This window comes from Bolinopsis microptera, chromosome 1 (genome assembly GCF_026151205.1).
Source record: "Bolinopsis microptera isolate Bmic1 chromosome 1, MBARI_Bmic_1.0, whole genome shotgun sequence".
NCBI classification, from domain to species: Eukaryota; Metazoa; Ctenophora; class Tentaculata; order Lobata; family Bolinopsidae; genus Bolinopsis; species Bolinopsis microptera.
In genome coordinates this window covers 6,081,201-6,090,562 of record NC_087072.1, presented here as the reverse complement: position 1 = coordinate 6,090,562, position 9,362 = coordinate 6,081,201, and positions in this window count along the sequence as shown.

The following is a 9,362-nucleotide window of genomic DNA, read 5'->3' as shown; positions in this document are numbered from 1 at the left end:
AACAGGTAGATGACTAATTTGATGGAGTCTAGAGAGTGAAGATTGAAGAGTCAAGGTTTGAAGAATCAAAAGTTGAAGGTCAATGCCCAGGAAACCTTACTACTCCTAGCTGGGGCCTATCTTCGAAAGTAAAAGAGATAGAGACTTCCGGTTTTTTGCAAAATATTCGCCTCGTAAAAATAACGTTCCGGTAAGGTTTTCTGGGTTCACAAGTTTTAATCCAACAAGGGGCCATCTACTTTAACTTAGGACGTCCACCAAAATCGCAGATTTTCAGAACACCCCCCATCTCCCTGTCCGGGTGTGTCAAAATTTTCAAAACCAACCCCCCCCCCCCCCCCCCCCCCCCCCGCCCCCTCCCCCGGACGACCGGATTTCCAGCTACTTTTAAGTGTTAAGAGTACAAATAAAATCAACTCGAATTCATTGTCAAAGAGTTGAAATGACACTTTTTCGTTAATTCTGCCAAAATTTCCGGACGGATTTGAAGAAACCACCCCCCTCCCCCTGTCCGGATTAGTCCGGAATTCCAAAACCACCCCCTCCCTATTTGCTGGACGTCCTAAGTAGATGGCCCCTAATTCAGTGCTACTTCAGCTAGTGAGTTATGTCCAATTTAAGGATAAGACTGGATCTGGAAGAGCTGAGTCATTTTAGGGGCTACCAAATAATTTCCACCGGTATTTTGACGAGTTGAATATCCTGCACCCTTTGAACATCCTCGATTTGCTTGAATCTCAAAAATGGCGAGTTGGAGGTTAGATTCACAAGTTTTAATCCGACAATTCAGTGCTACTTCAGCTAGTGAGTTATGTTCAATTTAAGGATTACTTATTGAAAGCAGCATAACCTAGAGTAGACTAATCCTACGCTGAATGTCTGCTTTACTACAAAGCATGGAGCCCAGTGTGATGCTTCTCCACTGATCTCACTACCAGCTCTACTCATTTTGCATTCGATTTATAATCCTTTGCACACCTTCTTCTTCGAAGGCCGAAGGAGGCTGTGGTCATTATTACTATCTAGGATAGATCATGACCACTGTAAGATAGAGCATTGGAGCCCTGTGCTTACCCCGGTAAAATATTTATTAATGGAAAAAGTTAAACTTTGTTTTCTCCACATTTAGTGAATCGTTTTGTTGCTTGTATGAAGCCGATGATCCTTGGTAGTGAGAACTTGTCCACTATGTCTGTCACATTAAGATAGACGGAGTCAAAGTATCCTCTTCGTTTGAAAGACCACTTCGGGCACTGACCAATAAAGTGGTTCATTATCTCCTCTTCCATGAGACAGTGTGGACAAGTTTTACTTTTAGCGACCGTTGTCGGCTTGACCTTATTAATATGGTAGTTTAGTTCACAATGTCCAGTAATATAAGGAATTGTATCGCTGTTCTTGTGCTCTCTTTGCCAAGTTATGGGATTGATCTGGCGAACTTGTGTCTCCATACTCGTACAAAATGAGTGTTGGACAACGTTCTACATCTTTCCCTCATTTTCCGATGACTTATACTCCGCAGTGCTCCCTTCCATATAGTATAATAATACTTTTGGTAGTGGTAGTAGCACTTGGGCGGAGTCCAAGTTATCAGAGCCTTGTTTGGCAAGAGAGTCTGCCTTTTCGTTACCATCATAGCCTTTGTGGGCTGGTATCCATCGTAGTAGGATTTGATTGTCCATTGCTAGTTGGTTAAGCGCACTTTCAACGCGGAGTAGAACTACAAGAGATTGTTACGACTCTCTTAATTCACTCGGATCCAACAACACGCTAGAGATACGATGGATTGCAGCACACAAAAAGCAGATGAGCTGGCCAAGCTTGGTACAGTCAGTGAATCCACTTTGAAGTGTCCAATTCCACAATCCTACATCAAGCGTCAAATCGACAACAAAGTCAACAGACTGAATCAGGAAACTTGGTTAACTGACGGTCCCAGACACACCAAACTGACACTCGGCCACAAGCACGCCAAAATCATCAAAAACCTCAACACTACACTCAGCAACAACAGACAAGATTACAGAACTGCAGTTCACCTCATCACGGGTCACTGCGGCCTAAATAAACACCTTCACACCAATTGCAAATCAAACACCAGTGCTTGTCCCATGTGCGGCGACGGAGAGGAAACTGTCTCACACTTCCTCGGACAGTGTCCGGCTATTGCCCAAATTAGAGGTCAATATTTCCAGGACTACTACCTCTCTGTCAATGACATATTCGACAACCAACACATCACCACAATTGTCAATTTCGCAAACCGCACCAAACGCTTAATTGTGCCGGAAGAGCTGGATCAGACCGGGGTGACTTAAAGTATTATCTTATATGCTATTTCGTCTCGTTTTACTTTTCCAAACCCAGCTGGCACTTAAGCGTATCATTTTGACTCATATCACTTATTACACCATCTTCCACCGTTCACTCTGATTTCACCGGAAACCTTCCCCAGGGTTGCCACACCCCAGAGGTAGGCAGAGCATCTCAATGCTATCCTCTCGTGGGCTATCTTGGCCCAGCCTCTCTTTAAAAAATTTAAAAAAAACGTATTGCTGTGCTGGTGCTTTTAGATTTGACTTTGGTATTACTCATTGCCATTATTGTCGCCTGGCTATCACAGTTTATGATGATTTTTCTAGTTATGGTTCCAGATTCCCGTGATATTTTTGCCGCTGCACCTACGGCAAAGGTCTTAGCCTGGAAGACGGTTGAGTTAGTTCCTAGGTGGTAGGACTCCTCACGTGGAGGGGTGTGGTTATTCACAATGTGCACTCCTGCTCCAACTTGTTCATTCATTTTGGAGCCGTCTGTGTAGCATTGTATGTTGTTGGTATCGTTCTCGATTTCCTCATACTCTGAGAGTCGAGGAATTTCTGTGTCAACATTCAGTGATGTAGTCTGTTGAGTGTTGATCTTGCCCTTCAGAATTGAGATTGATAGCCTTTAATTAATAACTGTTCGTTTAGTTCTGAGTGGGTGGGTACTGGTTAGGTTGCCCTTCTTGTTAACCATCGGCTCATATATCTAGTGGTTGTTTGATTTGAGTCTAAGAGCTCCTTTTGCTGCTTCATCTTCTATCACCAGGTTAATGAGGATAATTCCGGTGATGATGTCTAGAGCTGCTCCAGGAGTTGATGGTAACCACTAACCCTCCTGTGGACCTGTTATGAGAAAATTCCCTACCCGCTGCGCTGTACGCTGCTTAGGATTGTTAAGTTATGTTTTTTGGACACACCATTGAGCCAGATTGTCGCAGCGTATGTCAAGGAAGGTCTGACAACAGCTGTATATATCCATTTCATGGTCTTGGGGGTGAACCCCCATGTTGGTCCAATGGCTCTCCTGCATTGCATGAGTATGCCTTTGGCTTTTTGGCGGGATGCAGTGTCCCGCCATTTTTAATCTCCTGCTTCGTAACTTGTTTGACAGCCTTGGGAGGCTACCATACAAAGTTATATTGCTGACCTTGTCCTTCCATGAGATACCCAGCACCATACGCAACATCTTTGTGTATGTTCCATCCAAACTTTTCTCTTGAGCCTTTGTCAGTGTCCAGGTTTCTGATCCGTAGAGCAGTACTGATTCACAAGCCGCTATGAACAGCCTCTAATCTTGAGGCTCTTTGCGAGTTTGGATTTCCAGATATCCTTCAGTCTATGTAGGGCACCCCACGCTTTTCCTTTTCTAACCCTTATCTCCCTATCTGTGCTCTCAATCCAGGAGCCTAAGTAGATGAAATCATCTACATTTTCTATGGCTTCTCCGGATCGACTTTGTAGGTCGCTAGATCGATCCTCCATATTCAGTGTCATGACCTTGGTCTTGCCTTCGTTTATGTGTAGTCCCACGTTTGCTGCCGCCGATTCTACTCTGAGCAGGAACTCGTTAGCCTTGTCTATGTCCTCAGATATAAGTGCTATATCATCTGCATCGGTGATGATCTTGGGCACTACTCTTCTGCTTTTTCTACGTTCGAGAGTGAGTCCAAGTCGCTCCGCATCATCGCCTATGGCTTGCCTCATACAGTAGTCGATGACTATTGCAAAGAGGTAAGGTGCTAAGGTATCACCCTGTAACACACCTGCAAGTATCTCGAACAATTCAGTTTCTCCGTCAGGAGTTATGAGTTGACCATTGTTAATGATTTGGCCCGGTGCGAGCTATTTCGTAGCTCGTGCCATCGAGAAGAAAGCGGCGCGCGCTACTTCGAAGAAATTTAGACGAGTAACATCCGTCAAAGTTATGAGCTAAAACACCATATAACCATATTTGGGCATACGCACCAAATTTGATCGATTTTGGCCAATAAAATTAAATTAGTCAAATATCAATATTTTTGAATGAAACCAACTTTATATTGAAGGTAAGCCTATACTACACATTTTTTATGATTACTGTGGATTCTGTATGAAAATAATCGCAAAAAATGAAAGGGTTCAAATGCACCAGGCTTTGTATCACGTCGTGACCCCCATTTTTGTTTCACTAAGTCAAAGTGGGTATTCACTAGTACCGTGGCCACGATACAGCCGCGCACTCGTGTGCAGCAGGTCTACATGCTACAACGTACGACAAGCCAGGCTATTTTTATAAACATAATAGCCTGGGGTCCCCAGTACAGGTAATACTGTTCTTGTATGCAGGCTACACAATGATCACACTAAAAAACGATCATTGATTCACGATGTCAATCCTTCGCAGCTCAGCGCGTATGGTATATAGTGCATTGCGCTTGTATCACGTTGCGACCCCCACGGTCGTTTCACTATGGTTTATCGTCCTGACGATAAACCATAGTGAAACCATAGTGAAACCGCGCACTTCGTGCGCGGCAGGTCATACAACGTATGACAACATTGCGCTACAAGACAAGCACTTCTTATCGAAAGTTACAACAGCTGATAACATTGTCATACGTTGTATGACCCGCCGCGCACGAAGTGCGCGGCTCCCCCTGTAGCAGGGGTAGCGTCTTCTTCACCACTATAGTGAAGCGACCGTGGGGGTCACCGCGTGATACAATGATAACATACAACAAAGCTAGCAAATTATCATCGAGCTTGACGGATGTCATTGGTCATGTTACTCGTTTTAATTTCTTCGAAGTAGCGCGCGCCACTTTCTTCTCGAAATATTAGACGGGGGAAACGAAAGCCCGATGCAAGTGCTACAAAGTAACGCACGCTTGTCATACGTTGTTGGTTGTATGACCCGCCGCGCACTAGTGCGCGGCTCCCCCTGTTGCCTGTATCGTCGAAACTCCACTATAGTGAAGCAACAGTGGGGGTCACCACGTGATACAAACGCGCGCCGGGTAAGTCTATTAACAATGGACAATCATCGAGCGCAATTTCGTAAGAAATTCTACTGGCTAGGATTTATTTCGTAAGGTAATAGAATTACAAATTTCCGGGTTTTTTGCAAAATTTTCGCGTTCGTCTCGTAATTTTTAAAGTTACAATTTAGCTTGATTAGTGATCTTGTTTTTGTTTTTATGGTTTGTTGGTGGGTGTGTCTTTATTTATAAGTGCTTTTTGCAATAATATATCAATAAACCTTCTTGTAGCGCGATGCACTACTGGGTCGCGCGCGCATCAAATAATGCTTCTTGCAACCGTATGCAGATCGGCGAGATGCGAAGGATTGACATCGTGAATCAATAAACCTTCCTATGATTCCTATATGATACTTATAAAGTGTTTTCTAGTGGTTTATTGTTAATCCTAGTGTGGTATATATTTGACGGATGTTACTCGTCTATGGTCTAAATTTCTTCGAAGTAGCGCGCGCTGCTTTCTTCTAGAAATGGCACGTGCTACGAAATGGCAAGTGCTACGAAGTAGCGCGCGCCGGGCCAGACCATTAACAATGGTCAAGTATATATCAATCTATCTTTTTATGATTAATCGGGCCAAAAATACAGTATAGTAAGGCGATGACATTTATCAGGAAAAGAATAAGATTTGACTTATTGAGAACAAAAATTATTGCTCTTAGAGGAGAAAAAGGGATGAAAGTGGTAGTGATGTTAAATAGCGGATTAAGATATAAATTTAGAGCCAGTACATTGAATTGGCTTGACATGACATACGTTGCATGCCACTTTTCACAGCACGAAGCACGCGCCGCCGCACTGCGCACGCCGAAGGCGTTTGACAAAATAGCTAATGAGGTCTGATAAGGTAATTTGAAACGGGGCGCTGCGAGCAGCTTGCTGCATGCTGGCTGACACGACCCCAAAACATAGTGTTTTCGGTTTTGGTACGATAGAAAGGTTGAGAATGAAGCTGGTTTGATGATAGCTGCCGAGTGGCAGTTAAAATCGCCGATATTAAAAGACAGAGATGGACCAGATTTTAGGAACAGATAGAGGTGGTTTTCGTGATTTTTAGAGTTTTTTGTTTTCATTAGAGCCCTCCATGGTGGAAGGCTTACCAAAAGAGTGATCCAGGACTCGAAAGAGAACCTGTTACACATTGGAACTTAATCTTACCTCAATAAATGTAATAGATTTGTAGTGTTGTAATTAGTTTAAAACTGAGGTTGGAGTCAGATTGAGGGACCTTATAGTATGGAGCAAGATCTTTCCTTGCGTTTGACAAAATAGCTAATGAGGTCTGATAAGGTAATTTGAAACGGGGCGCTGCGAGCAGCTTGTTGGCTGACACGACCCTTGTAGCGCGATGCACTACTGGGTCGCGCGCGCGCATCCAATAATGCTTCTCGCAACCACATCTTATGGCTATGCAGATCGGCGAGATGCGAAGGATTGACATCGTTAATCAAACACGACCCCAAAACATAGTGTTTTTGGTTATGATATTGTGGATACGTAACATGTATCAAGAATTGGCTATTTTTTCCCTGCTCTTGCCGAAGGCAAAAAGATCGCTCCTACTAAATCGCTCGCCCAAATTTTAAGAAAATTCTTGTGAAAAGGCCCTTTGGGTGTGAAATTGATCTAATTCGATGTATTTTTGGACGCTGATTCCGAATCACCCCACATGACGTAGGGTAAAATGCTTCCACGGAGAGTTATGGGCAAAAAACCGTTTTGGTCACGTGACAGGCTAGTAAACCATGAATTCGATTGTTTAGGGCTAGCTCGGGTTAGGGTTAGGGTTGTGGTAAGGGTTATGGTTAGCTTAATTCGGGGTTATGGTTAGGGTTAGGGTTGGGATTAGGGTTTATGTAAAACCGTTTTGTACGGCTGCAAAACCATAAAAACCAAAGTCACGTGAAATTTTTGGGCGAGCGAATTAGTAAGAGCCCAAAAAAATCATAAGGAATAAGTAATCGGGTTTGGATATATGAGGTTGCCCGATGGACCTGCGTTGATACATGTTTCGTATCCCTTCGGCGGCGCGCGCTTCGCGCGCGAAAAGTGGCATGCAACGTATGTCAAGACCTGCGATGATGACAATGGACAAAAGTCTGCATCTGCTCCTTCGCAATAAAGACCATTCCACCATAATTAAGTGTATAGGAAGCGTCTGTTATGCTGCGCGCGACCCTTACCATGTGTTAATTAATTACAGTGAAATTCCTTCTTCGCAAAGTTATTTTCTGAAATTACTGGATTCATTTATTGTTGATACGCGGCGCTGCAATGGTCAAATAAATCGTCAATTTTTTCCATACATTAATTGACGATGTCAATTCATTTCAGCTCGGCGCGGCACAGTAGCGCATCTTGCTGTGAGAAGCCTCATTGAGTGCGCGGCGCGGCACAGTAACGCATCGCGCTACAATTCCATACACTAATCCTACTCATTCATAAAAAACATAGTATGTAAATAATAAATATGTTGCACTTTTATTTTTCCAGTCACACTTTTCACTCAAAAGAATTGAAGAAAAAATGGTACATCGTAGGGAAAATTAATCGTGCGTGGTTTAACCGCGGCGAAATTTTTGTTAATACTTAAGACAGAGGGGCGAGAAAGAACATTGTCAATATAGACAATTTAGATTTGAACTTGGAGCCGCAAGGCCAAGGGTGATTTTCAAAATATTGAGTTTTTGAAGGGTTATTTTTATATAGGGTCATTGTGACATTATGTGTATACTGTTTGAAACATTTTATTACTATTTATAACCGCTCTGACATCGTTAGTACCTGACACTTGTGTTGCTATTCCATTTCATTTCAAAGGAACACAATTTAATTTGGGAAAACTTAGATTTTAAGTTATCCAGAAAAGTGTGATTTTAGGCCGAATAAAAGTTCGCAACTTTAACTTTGCAGATTCGCCTGTCCTCTGATTGGCTGATTTGCGTCACGTGCTGCTTAAAGATTGGAATGTTTTGCAATCACTGCACTTTTTGTCTTTTAATGGTATAGAAAAAGTGCATTTTATCAGCCTTTTAATCCTGAATTAATTCCTGTTAGTAAACTCGCTATATATACATTTGACACATTGCTGCAGTTTATCTCTTTTGCCGATACGTTGATGCACGGTGTACGTGTCGTGCTATAGGGTTCTGGATTCATTTGTCTCCTCTCGTTTATCCTCTCGTTTTCTCAATAACTAATGTACAATTAAAAAAGCTTAAGATCCACTTACCCTTTAGTTCCAAGTAAGTATCCACTATTCAGAGACCTAATCCGGATGAGTAATTTTTGTGGCCACACATTCGCATTGAAAAAGTTATGCTTGCAATTTATATCGAGCTCAGACTGCAGATAATAAAGGATAGAATGTGATCAAGTTTTTAATAGCTGAACACAATGGACACCTTATAAAGATTGTATCGGTTTATTCATTTTTCGAGGGTGTCTATCCTTATAGCTAGACAATTACCATTGCTGAAATTATCTGTATACTGTTCGAAGCAATTTTAAATATATATATGCACCTAAATAAATTATTTGGAATATTTTTGAAAGAGAATAAAAAGCCCAATTTTTGAAAGTCTCATTTTATATACGGTCATTGTGGTATTATATGTATATTGTTAGAATACTTTTTATTTTTACTATTTTTACTGACGACACCAGAAAGATGTTTGAAGCTTCAAGATATTTAGCTGGTATAAAAAAGTCGGGTAACATAGTGGTCAATGATACCAACAACAATCCTATTGGTACCGATTTAGGGAAAGCAAACACAGCGAAATCTTTCTTCGAAAAACAACTAACAGAAGGAGTTGAAGCTGGCCTGCAACCTTTTACCTGCGATCCAAAACCACTTGATAACCCCATTACACCAGTTGAAGTTGAACTTGCTGCAAGTAAACTCAAATCAAACCGTGCCAGTGGTCCAGATAATCTCCAGAATGAGTTGATAAAGTACGCCCATCCAATCACTTTTGAGAAGTATGCTGAGGCAATTAACGAGTCATTTAGTGGGAACAAA